General features: G+C 37.0%; 1 long non-coding RNA gene across 2 annotated transcripts in view; it reads right to left on the reverse strand.

Annotated features, from left to right (window-relative positions):
* Window positions 1-6,555: 6,555 nt before the first annotated feature.
* LOC129049739 (uncharacterized) overlaps window positions 6,556-13,734 on the reverse strand; it is a 59,382-nt gene continuing 52,203 nt past the window's right edge. Inside the window, exon 4 of one of the 2 annotated variants that reach the window (XR_008513029.2) lies at window positions 6,556-6,780. This is a non-coding gene — a long non-coding RNA (uncharacterized LOC129049739). The remainder of the gene's footprint in view (window positions 6,781-13,734) is intronic. The other variant, XR_008513028.2, reaches the window with a different exon arrangement.

The raw sequence follows: 13,734 nt of genomic DNA on the forward strand, positions 1-13,734 counted from the left end.
GGTGATCCTTATCTCTCCCCAACCATCCCCTTCCTTCCCTTCACCCTGCACATCTCACTTATCTGGCTCCCATTTTAATTCTTCAGGCCATCCTCCTTCAACCTCTCTCTGCCAAAAATTCCTCTCCATCACAAGAGCCACCAGCAGTGCCTTTGATCCACAGCACTCCATGTCCTATTGCCCACAGATGGGAGACGGAGTTCTCCCATTCCACTTGGGGATGGGGAAAATGACCTACCCTGATATTCAACGGCGTTCAGAATACATGTTCCTATATTATACTATTTAAATATTATTGTTTAATAATTATTTAATATTAACATTAATTGGTAGTATATTAATATTGTTTAATAATATTTAAAATAATAATTGCCTTCTGCATTTCAAATACATTTCACCTACTGGCCAAGAAACTCAATAACCATTTATCACAGTGTTTTTATGGAAAAAAAACGGCTTCTGAGTTTTAAATGTAAATTTACAAATGAAATTAATTGCACAAAAAATTTTCATATATTGGGAACTGTGTTTACCCTGGCATAGAATTATTATTATCTGTATTATTATTATACTTGATTCTAAATTCCTGTCTATGTTTTGTTGCTATTGGTAGCTCAAGAGATTAAATCAATGCAATCCAAGAAAGACCTCCCCAATTAAGTTAACTTTTAGAGTTGAAATTCAGGAGACTGTGTCTCAGACTCTTTCAGGTAAAGTGAACAAATATTTTGGATGAAACACAAATGAATATTTGATTTTCCAACTAACTCGATTTTGTGAACCTTTGTAGGTAAAGTCAGTCAAGGTTTTAATATTAAAATGATGAGAACTTTTTAGCCACTCTTCAATCTGCTTCAGATTTCTCCCATCGCCTTAGGAAGATGTTATACTGCTGACGACGAGGTGTGATTTTGTCACATCAAAATACATATACACCTATGCTTAAGATGGAAAGGTGATTCTAAGACTCAGTTCAAAGGTACAGCAGGATGGGACAGAGCAGAAGTTTTAATAATGAGAAATTACAGTTTTCTGCAATTCTTGAGGATCGGAGGGAGGGAATTATTTGCTTTATGCTGGCAGCAATTTCCCTGAACCCTGTGAGGTGACATAACTCAAGCTGTTGTAAATGCAGACGTGGTAGCTACCAGCCACAGCTCCTGGTTGGAGCAAGATTCCCTGGGGCATAAAATATATTGAAAAACCTTTCTAAATAGGATTGATCACTTAATTTGACTGTTTTAGAGAACATCCTATGTAGTCTTCCATTTCTGGCACTTGTGCACGCCCCTTGGAAGCTTAATCACTTCCACCATAGATGTGTGTACATCTGCACATATATTTTAATTAGATCATCTAATCACAGAGATGATCATAAATATAATGTGTTAAAAGTGTCAGACACTAGTTATAGAATATTCCTTACCTTGGCTTTCACAATATAGTACCATAGCCAGTAAGTTCTTCGTCTGAGAAAAAAGTAATATCTGTAGATGCATGCCTGTGTCTTTTTTCCAAAATACATATAGTGACATCAGCAATTGCGACCAGGCCTCAAAACAAAACAACCTGCAGCACAAAGAGGACCATTGTGTTTAAACACAGAGGAGCTGATAGATGTTCAGTTAGCCACACACTTTATTTTGAGGGGTTAACTTTTGCCTCTCACTTATACTTTTTCTTTCATGAATGAGCAATTAATTACTTCACTGCTGTCGCTGTTTCAGCACTTCAATTTACAATAGCCCTTTGTTTTCTTGCAAATGAAAAAAGCTTTGAAGGATTTCAATCTTCAAAAACACAGAACACTTTCTTTCTCTTTATTTCTGAACACATAAAAAAAGTCTATTCTTATGTATATTTAATAACAGGCTTCAAAAAAGCCTTATTGTGCACCTTAACATGATCTGATTGATTCTTGCAGCTCAGTCAAAGGAACACATACAAATCCTAGTTCTGGGAAACGTTTTCTATTTAAAAATTCTAAAGTGTAAACTTTATAATAAACTAGGGGAGAAATGTAAATATGTTGTATTTCATTTTAGATACAGTTAAGTACAGTTTAAACACAGATGATAATGTGACTTGGATAATGAAGTGCTTCATCTTAAGTCACAGAAAGTTCAGTGCTGTTACAGTTAACAATTAGAAAGAAAACCTTCTGTCTTTATTTATGTTTGTATCTTGAAAACAAGGAGATACATGTTTGTGTTTACACACATACACACACACATTCTTCACAGGCAAAGGAAAATAAAACACTGAGGCATTGTCTGGTAGAATTAGTGGGCACTGATCATACCTGAGACATAAATCCCTAATATTCATCTTTTATTTCTCAAAAACAGATTGTTGATAGGGCAATAAATTTGGCTAGGATAATACAAGTTCAATGATTTAGAATGTTTACAGAATTGAAATCTTCTAGCTGACTCACTAGTCTGATCAATTCAGCATTAACCAATATATACGTCCTGTTTTAGGCCATGAAATTAAAAATATGAGCAATTCAATTAAATGTATACAATAACTTCCATCCTCAGTGAAGACTAATTGAACTTAGTATATGTTAATATCTTAGTCTTGCTATTAAAAGAAAAATTATAGTCCTGAAACAAGTCTGCTGATTGTAAATCACTTCTTTCTCATAATATTGGTGAGAATGCCCATGGGCATAACATCCAAATCAGTTAATAGAGGACTCTAAGTAGTTAAACTCCAGCAAATTGAGAATATACTGTAAATACGCAGCTGTTCACTTAATCTTACGTTTTACAAGTGCAGCATTTTGTGTTTTTTAATGTGAATGTCTTCTTCCTGGTCCACTGAGAACTCAAGGTGTTTTACCATTTATGTCAAAATCAGATACAAATTAAAACAGCAAGGCAAGATGTATGCTGACCTGACAACCCATCACCCCATCAGCTCATGTCTGCAGAAACAGCTTGCACTCTGGTGGTCAAAGTCACCACCAACAAGGTCCTGAGCTTTGGAGCTGCACTCCATCTTTTTTTTTTTTTTTTTTTTTTTTTTTTTGAGACGGAGTCTCGCTCTGTCGCCCAGGCTGGAGTGCAGTGGCTCGACCTCGGCTCACTGCAAGCTCCGCTTCCCGGGTTCACGCCATTCTCCTGCCTCAGCCTCCCGAGTAGCTGGGACTACAGGCGCCCGCCACCACGCCCGGCTAATTTTGTTTTTGTATTTTTAGTAGAGACGGGGTTTCACCATGCTAGCCAGGATATCTCGATCTCCTGACCTCGTGATCCGCTCGCCTCCGCCTTCCAAAGTGCTGGGATTACAGGCGTGAGCCACTGCGCCAGGCCCATCATTCTTTATTCAGTTAAATAGTGGTTCAAAGTCAGAGCCATCCTGCTGAGCTCCTTGGTGGATACCGGGCATCCACAGTTAGGTTAGATTGATGGGAACACAACTCTTTATTTATGGTTACCTCTGTACCACCAGAGATAACCATGGGATTTCAGGGCCTTCAACGAACACAGCTGGAATCCAGTGATCTAGAAGTCCTATGTTTCAGAGAACTGGAAGGATCTGGTGCAACCCTGAAACAAATACTCAGCTTTCCAACCTTGGAATTCTATCTTAATACAACCGCATGGAAACAGCCTCACATAAAATACAATGGACCACTTGAAAAGATATTCTATCTTGGCTTAAATTCCTGGCTGGGACACACTACTCATCTCTAGTATAATTTTTGACATTTGAATATATTACCCCATATATGGCTGTGGCATAATGTGTTTAACCAATCTCCCAGTGCTGGCCATTTCTCGTGTTTCCCATTTTTACATTAAAATAGTAGCTCTGCAACAACTATCCACGCAGCTGTATTCTTTAGAGGATAAAGCTCAGGAGTTAAGAGTATAATCATGGGTACGCAGCAGACTGAAGTTCAAACATTAACTCTGTCACTTTCTAATGGTGTTTTCATGGGCAAACCACTTATCATCTCAAAGCTTTAGTTCCTTCATCTGTAAAAGGAATATAATTGCTCCTAATTCTTCGGGGTCTTGTGAGACTCCAGTGAGAAAGTACATGTAAAATTATAGTAAATAATTTTCAGTTTTCTCTTAAACACCTAGTCGACTGTATTTATTTCCTTAGGATAAATTCATAGAAGTGAAATTACTTTACCCATGTACATTTTTAAAACTCCTGATGCTTGTTGTCTAATTGTCCAAATATACACAATTCCCAATAGTAATATCCAATTGTATAGTAATTATTTGTGAATTGGCTTGTACCTAGAACTAATCTGAGAAGTACTTAAAAGAAGTTCTAGGTCTTACTTCATCTCTGTCCTCTGCCTACCACAGGGACAGATATACAACAGATGCCCAATCAGTGTTTGTTTAGCAAATATCTATATTTTCCCTTCTAACATAAATAAGCACATCCTTTTTTTTTTTTTTTTTTGGATACGGAGTTTTGCTCTTGTTGCCCTTGCCCATGCTGGAGTGCAGTGGTGTAGTCTCAGCTCGCTGCAACCTCCGGCTCCCAGGTTCAAGCAATTCTCCTACCTCAGCCTCCCAAGTAGCTGGGATTACAGGTGCCCACCACTACGTCTGGCTAATTTTTGTATTTTTAGTAGATACGGGGTTTCACCATGTTGGCCAGGCTGGTCTCAAACTCTTGACCTCAGGTGATCTGCCTGCCTTGGCCTCCTAAAGTGCTGGGATTACAGACATGAGCCACCGTCCCCAGCCAGCACATTCATTTTTCAAACAGCACCACCTTTTCAGAAGAGGGCAAAGGCCCTGCTTCTCATTCATTCTGGAGGCCACTGTTGGTAAACAGAATCAGGTGGGTGACATAGTCAATAGCAGCAGTTCTCACCTAAGGTGCTTATTTTGAAATGCAAATTCTCATGTTCTACTTGCAGAGATTCTGATTGAGAAGGTCTCAATAGGGTCCCAAGTATCTGAATATTTAATTATTAACTTCCAACCACCACCACTCCTGATATAGGTAGTGTATGTATTCAATTTTTATAGGCACTGTCTCTGGAATCTTTGCCTCAAAATACCAGAATTCTGAGTTCTTTCCAGCCCTGTGAATGTATAATGCATTTTCTAAAAACATGACTAATCAGAATAAACTCAGAATGCTTGTAATTTATACATAATATTTACCTATTAGTAGAAGGTACATTGTTGCTAAACTAGATAAGCTTTCTGTTGATATGGGGAGAAAACAGATAAAATAAGGATGAAGAGTTCATCCTGATACCTGTCCACACACAGCCAAATTTCATCCTGGTACTTGTTCATGGTATGATAACAAATGAGTTGATCTGCTTGATTTTCACAGAAAATAGAAACTATGCTACCATGAGTCTCATTTTGTTTGATCCAGATTTTCCAAAGACAAGAGCTGGGAGTGGCCTCCATAGAGGCCACCAGCATCAAAGACCATGAAGGCACAAATAATCAGCTTCCCTGTCACCTGCTGTCCTTTAAGGGACATTCCAAAACTAAAAGACTCAGGTGAAGGTTTGAAGAAGGCAGCCCTCAGAAAGTTCTTCAAGGTCAGCAGGGAAAATTCAAGAACCATCTGCTCATTTTGCAACTGAGACCCAGAAGCCAAGCCTAAGAAAGGAGCATGCAGAGCTAAAAGACAAATGATGCTAGTAAAGAGAAACTCTTAAGCTTGACTGCCAGTTCATGTAGTTAGTTCTGGATATAGTTCTATATCCAGCTTTTCTCAGAATGGTTTCCAATTACCCAACTACCCTGAGCCTCAGATGAGAAAACAGAGATGCTATCGCATCACTTTTGTCTTATATAAAATAGGGTATAGTTGTTGGGAGTAATATATTAGATGACTTAGCAGAGTGCCTGTTACAAAATACAGGTGGTAAATCATTTCCCTTCTCTTTCCCTCTCTACCCTCACCGCATCTTTACCCCCCAGTCTCTATCTCTGTGCATCTGAATTGGCCTGCTAGCTCACATATTCCTATGACAAATTCCTGTGGCACATTCCTATGTCTTTTTAAATAGTAAACAATAATTTGTTGAAGACATGATTATATACCAGCATATTTGTTACAGAGTATATAGTGAAAATATAAATCATGATTCACCTGGGTGTAGTGGCTCACGCCTGTAATCCCAGCACTTTGGGAGGCTGAGGTGGGAGGATTCGTTGAGCCTGAGAGTTTGAGACCAGCCTGGGCAACATAGGGAGACCTCATCTCTACCAAAAATTTAAAAAATTAGCCAGGTATGATTGCACACACCTGTAGTCCCAGCTACTCTGGAGATTGAGGCAGGAAAATGGCTTGAGCCTGAGAGGTCAAAGCTGCAGTAAGTCATGATCACGCCACTACACTCCAGCCTGGGTGATAGAGCAAGACTCTGTCTCCAAAAAATAAATAAACAATGATTCATAATCTCAATGAATTTATAGTGTAATCAGGGAAAGAAAACTAACACACATGTATAATCAGGGAAAGAAAACTAACACATGTGTAACAACTCTGGAGAACACTGAAAATTTTATTAAATTTTAGTAAATTTTATTAAATTTTAGTATTATTTAGTAAATTTTATTAAATTTTATTATCATTTAGTAAATTTTATTAAATTTTATTATCATTTAGTAAATTTTATTATGAAGTAATTTGATGTATTAAAATTTAATTCATTAAAAATTATCTGCTGAATCTTCCATAAGTACTTTAGAATTCAGAGAAAGAGGAATCTATGAGCCCGAATCTCCAGGGAAGGCCTCGAGGAGTGGTCATGGTTTAACCTCAGTTCTGAAATAAAAACATTCACTGATTATTTACTATGTGTTAATTGTACTAAATACTTTACAAGAATTATTTTATTCAATCTTCAAAACAACCCAATAGTTATGTATTATTATTCTCATTTACTGACACAGGGTATTTTTCCCAAGGTCATAGCTGGTAAGCAAAATAAGTGGGACTCCATCCAAGGTCTGGTTGACAGCAAAACCTGTTCTCTAAAAGATGGGAAGGATTTGCATAAAGAGAAAATGCAGTGAGTGTTACAAGACAGCAGAACAGTATTACCAAGTGATCGGAACTGATGATCAGATCAGGAATGACTGGCATAGTCAGGAAACCATGTGGTGGTGAAGGTGGCGAAAGGTGAGATTTCATAGTGAGAGGGAGGCCCAAGGAGCCCAACTGTTAACCTAGTGCCACAACAGATGAAGAGATCAGGTTTTACAGACTGTCAGCCACAAGAAGAGATTCAGTGAGTTCCCTGATCTGGTTAGAGAAATGCAGATGTGAGAGAGACCAGGCTTTGGTGTCTGTCACCAGACAGGTCTCCTGGCTCTGTCCAGGTGATTCGGCTGTGAGACAGGTCCCCATCCTCCCTCTCTGCTCCCCAAGAGAGGAGTAAATGTTGCTCTGTATCAAGACTTCCCAACAAGTTTAGAAGAATCTCTTTAAAATGACCCTTTTTATTTCGGACACTCAACTTGTTTTTGACTATAAAGGCAATTGCTTGAGAGGCTAAACTCCTCCAAATCACAGGGTGCCAGTTATTGCCTGTGACCTCCAGAGGGAATGAGGCTTTCTTCAGATGCAACATCTTAAAATTGGCAAATAAAAATGCCCATTTAAAACAGCAGAGACTTGAGTTAAAAGAAAATTATATTTTGATTCAACTTGCTCAAAAAACACTTTAATGCTTACCTCAGATTTGCTTTGCTTTGCAATCTAAAAACATATAAATGTGAGTAAATATGTATGTATATCTGTGTGTATATTATATTATGATGTATACATGTAAATCTATACTTGACAACATTCAAACAGGCTTTGAGAAACTTTGATTCTCTGTGTAGTCACAGGGTTCAGGATAGGGTACTCCAAAATCTAGCACCTTGGCATTTAGGAAAACAGCAGAAGCAGGACAGTCTCTCTGACCTCCTGTCCGCCCTCCCCTGAAATGGAGCATAGAAACTGGACTCCCCCTCCTCTCTTCTCCCCCAGTGCAAGCCATAAAACCTAGCTGATCTTCTCCTGAAGTAGGTCATGAGACCCCCATTCCAAAGGGGTCCTCCCTATACCAAGAGGAAATAAATGCCTGAAGACACAGAGACACATAAAAGAATCTGAACAGGCCTTGATAATTCCCCCCAGTTTATTATTATTAGGTCTTATCCTTCATCCTCCAATCACACTTTTGCATGACTATCCATAAAAATGCACCGCGTTTCCTGTTTCTTTGGGTCTTCGTTTCTGAAGGCGCTTGTATCACATGAAGCTTATATTAAATAAATGTGTATGCTTTTCTCTCATTAACCCATCTTTGGTTATAGAGGCCTCTCAGCCATAAGCCTTGTGGTGGGTGAGGAAAAAGATATTATTTTTATCCCCTACCATAGCTAAGTTTTAAAAGAATATTCTAGAGAGATCTAATTATGGTTCAACAAATTAGGGCAGTATAGGTCAGTTTTAGTTCACTGTTGGCTGGGATTCCAGTGTTTTCATTATGCCCCTGCTTTATTTTTATAGTAATAATCAGGAAATCATTTAACCCAGATATTAGCCAAATGTCTCATCAAAGAAAACATTTTTGCTCAGATAGCTTTGCCTTTGTCATTACTCTCTCCTTTTTATGAAAGTACCATTCAGTTTACATTAAAGATGTAAGATATAACAGACAGGAATAAGAAAAGAGGCAACTCTGGGACAGAGAAATGTTGAGATTTGTCCCAAGCATTGTTCAGGCAACACTACTCTACAAATAAGCCCTTTCAAGACCCCAGTGCACCAGGCATTCTCCACACTTTCACACCCAAATCAATTCTAGTCTATGCCATCCATATACCTACACAATTCAAGTTCTCATCATCGTATTGGTAAAACAAATAGTCCATGGTATTTGAGACTCAGATATAAAAACCATTCTATATAAAATGATGGCAAGTAACATGAAGAATAAGGCAATATTATATTCTTGAATTTGTAGTCATGGAATCACTCTAACTGTCCTTGTACCACGAGAATGCTGCTGGAAGGAAATGCAGCAGTGTGAGGTAGTAGAAAGTACACTGGCTTTGGCGACAAGTTCCCAGAGTTAGCGTTCCTTCACTCCCCCCACCCAACCCCTGTTCCCTGACACTTGCTGTGTGACCTTGAATAAGTTATTTCATCTCTCTGACTTATTCCTTGTATGTAAATTGAAGGTATAAAAATATCTATTTATCCTATTGTTCAAGATTTTTGTGAAGATCAAAGGAAACAATCCAGTTAAATGCCTTTTGGAAATTATAAAGCATCAATAAATATCATTGTTGCTGCTTTCACTATGATTTACAAGGCTAAGAATTCTTGTACCCACTGACTAGATAGATTTAGATTTGCTTAGAAGGACATGTTTCCTATAAAATGCATGCTTGGTCTTCCTTCAGACACTAAACCAATGCCATAATACAAGCTCATGCATTTAACTGTCGTTTCCATATAAGGTTTATTTGGGACTCACACCATCAGATCCCCTTGCCTTATGAGATGCTCAAAACACCTTTATCTATCCTAAAAATTAGAATTTCAGAAGCCATTGTGTTGTTCTCCAGGCCTAAGTATACTTTTTTCACTTATCAAAGAAAGATTATACAGCCAGAATAATTAGTATATTGCTGCCTCTTTAAAAGACATCTATTCATTGCTCCTGGCTTGTATTGAAACCAGATGGTAAAACCAAGACTGGAACATCCTTTGGTGTCCAGAAGGAGGCCAGTCTGGCCAAAGCATTGTCATTCCTGTCAGCAACCAGAGTCAAAAGCATTTTTATAGTTAATCATCAGGAGTGCCTACTGGCTCCAACAGGCATTCATGCAGTATTTGTCAGCGTGAAGGCTGTGTCCACACTACAGATGACACCATGTCGGCGAGAAATGTGTTTCAATATCCTTTAGCAATGAGCTGAGCAAATTTTCATGGCTAATTCCCAAAGCAAACCATAATATAAAATTTAGTGCCGGACTTCTTTTTTTACCAAATTGAGTGGATAATAATATCTTTTATTTCTAAAAACTAACCCCTCACATCAAGTTTGCCCTGGAGCATTCATTAAAACACAGGAAGTTAAACAACTGCAGCAAATTACCACAGATAACTTTAAAGACATTAAACCACCTTAAAATGAACTTTTATTTCAAAAGATGTGAAGTTGCAGTTTTAGACTCTGAGGGGCCTAAGTAATTTCATGGATGAGAGCCGACTAGTAAAAATCCTGTCTCCACCTACAGTTGCAATAATCATTTGCAGCAAAGAGATGGTGAATACAAAAGTAACGTAATTGGAATAAATGCACTATGCTTTGGAGTTAAAATAGAGGAGTTTTCGTGGCCACAGAAAAGGAAGGCATTGAATAATAACACTTTAAAACGTGTCAAGGGGGTGAGCTGATCAGGCCTTGTATGTAGCTGATGGAGGCTATTCATCTTTCAAGTACTATGAAGAAGCAAATCCGGATATCTGGAAAGGAACATCCAAAAATGGCTTTTCCACTTCACAACTGAGGCTTGTCACCATATCAGAGTGACTCAGATGAATATTTCATATGAAAGATTCAGGTAAAGAAATTTGAAAGAGATGCTTGGGGCAGCAGAACTCAATTGCAATTACATACTAAAATATTGCAAGAGGATCTAACACAGATCTGATTTCTTTATATGATGGAATTGTACAAGCAAAACAGTGTTTAGGACACAAACCACAGAAATTTCCGGTTGTAACTGATGAATACTTGCAGCAGCTAGAATCCCATAATACTGAAGTTATTCTGCCTTCCATGGTATCTATATAGTGCTTATAATTCATGGTTTTTCCACCAAGCAAAGTAAGATGAGATTTATAATGGCAACCCCAACATTCTCTAGTTCATGGAAGTTAAGATACCTGATGAAATGCAGATTGATTTGTTTTGGGTTGATAACATTTGAAATGTGATGATCAATGTCATTTATCTTCCTCTGTTTAAAAATGTTGCAGAAATTACCTAAGATATGTGGATGCTGATGGGAGCTTGCTGATTTGGTTTGGTCTTCATTGTTTCTGAACGAAGAGTGACTATTTTCTCATAAGTAAACCCATGGTTATCATCTGTAATGCTCTCTATTATTTTTGAGTTTTTATACTGAGAATATGTTATAACAGCCATCTAAAAGGACAGAAGAAATTTAAAATTAGGCATTTTAATCATAAATCCTGTGAACACGAATTATTTAATAGCATCTGCTATTTTGAAAGGGTAGCAATTGAAAAAAAAATTTTAGAAAAAGAAACAATCTAAAAAATTTAGTCAGATTTTTGTTTACAAACTGTTGTTATGTCTTGTCCCGTGTGAAGTTTAAGAAAAATAGTACCACACATCTTAAAAAACCAAACACCACAGTAGAGAGCAATAATGTAGAATATAGTACAAAGATTTATTTCCAAGAGCCCACTGCCTAATTTAAATGTCTTTTGACTGGCCAATCGTTTTCATTGGTATGCCAAAATGATTGGAAAGAAGCTTCCTCTAACCCCTCACTCTAGTTATTAACTGAGCCAATCATAAAAAAAAGACCGATTTTTAATCTACACGGTAAACAGGTTCATACATTTAAAGAAACATGGCTCTCTTAGCTGCCCTTTGTTAGATTAGAGAAAAGAAACCTATTTCATCCTCAAGGAAAAGTTATTTGCTTTGCTTTCTGACATATAAAATGAACTATAAACAGCTTTACTGTAATAAATTAAAATGTCCTGAAAATCATCCCAATACTATAAGAGATTTTTATTCATTAACCATGACTAAAAGACATTCAATGATGAAAGCTATATTAGGCTAAAAAATATTGTTCAGAAAGGAGTTGCAGGATTCTGTCCTTTTTTTGCTCCACGTATTATATAAAAGGAGAGCTGAAAATCATCTGGAAATAATTTTTAAACATTTTAAACAGGGCCCCTGATATTAATTTTCTCCTCACATTTATATTAAGAAGCTAATAAAATATGGATTACATAAAGTCAAAGAATCCATATAAGCCTTCACTTGTTATATAAAGGGCCAGAACCTTATGTAATATGCATGTTCTTACTAATTCTTCAAATTTTAAATGCTTTGTGTGATAACGAGGAATACTGAATAATGGGGTTTAAATGTTTCTAAAAGCTGAATATGCACAGAACATTTGAGCTACTATTGCCAGTAGTTTGGTGACATCTAGTGGAAATAGTGACTTCAGCCTACCTTCCTGAGTTAACTTTAAATCCTATAGCAAAGGGAAAGTGTTTAGAAGATGGCTAAATAATCAATTCCCTACCTTCTTTGCTAAGTAACAAGAGTGAGCGAATTTAGCTAAGCCTTCTGAAGAAAAATAAAATCCACCCCAATTACTGTGAACAAATTCGTTCTAATTATAAAATTCACGGTCTTTGTAAAGAATTTGGAATATGCAAAAACGTACAAGAAAATAAAAATTATCCATAATCCTTCCACCCACAAGTAAACACCAGTGACATTGTATGTCTTTTCTTCTAAGCTTCATAATATATTCTTGTTGGTGTTTTTTTTTTAACTAAGTTTGGTTATTATAAATATATAATTTTATATTCTAATTTTTTTAACATTATGTGAGCAGTTTTTGTATTTATCAGGTATTAAAAATAATCTTAGTTATGAGAGGCAGAGAATTCTGTCATCACTTATTTTTCAAAGTAGGATGCAGCAAGCCAACAATTCTGTGAATCCTGTATGGCAATCCATGAATGATAGAAAAACATGGCTCCAATAAAGTTCCTCTATTAGCACAATACATAAAAAGACCATGTTATTTATAGAAATGTTAAAAATGTGTTTCACGTCAACAAAATTTTAAGGACTTACTATGTTATCAGACACTAAGGGTATCGTAAATGAGTGAGACCCAGACCTTACCGTAAGACACAAGTAGTCTAATAGGGAAGAATTAAATATTGTTTAAGACAATGGAATTATGATCAACCTGTGAACTGTAACAAAGGAGGGAGGTATTTAGAGAATAGGTAAATGGAAAATCTTCAAACAGAAGATAATGCCTGTGTAGGACTTGGAAAAGTGAGTAAGAATGAAGGGTGTTTCACATAGAAGAAAGCCTAGATGAAAACAAGAAGCATGGAATGGCCTGGTGTAGGCTGGTATCCCTGGAGAAAAGTCATCACTTCAGAAGATGTGACTAGAAAGGTGAGCAGAAGCAGATGGCTGAAGATCTTTATCATGGAGGTTATGAAAACCCACTAAAACTTCTTTTTTAGTAACATGATTACATTAGCATTTTATAAAATCATGCTGACTGAAGTGTGGAAAATGAACAGCAGAGGAAAAGACCAGCTAGTGGGCTGTTGTAGCAATTCAGGGGGGGAGACAGTAAGGCCTGGACTGAGAAAAAGCAGTGAATTCAAACAGAAGACCAGAGAGCAGAAGGCTGTTTAAGAGGGGACAATTGCACAATTCAAATATGCTAGATGATGGAGGAGGTACCAAAGATGACCGTAGTTCTGGTATAGGGGATTGATGTCTAGAATAGCATTCAGACAATTATTAGCTAAATGTTTATGATTTTTAGATTATGTGCTGCAATACAGTTTAGGATTGGAAAAATCCTAATTTATTTTCCCATCATATGATAAATATTAGGGAAAGGGGTGTGAACAACTTATAACACCAGTCCTAGTTACTAAGCATTTTCTTTGGCATAGAGG

The sequence above is a fragment of the Pongo abelii genome, chromosome 15 (assembly GCF_028885655.2).
Source record: "Pongo abelii isolate AG06213 chromosome 15, NHGRI_mPonAbe1-v2.0_pri, whole genome shotgun sequence".
NCBI lineage: Eukaryota > Metazoa > Chordata > Mammalia > Primates > Hominidae > Pongo > Pongo abelii.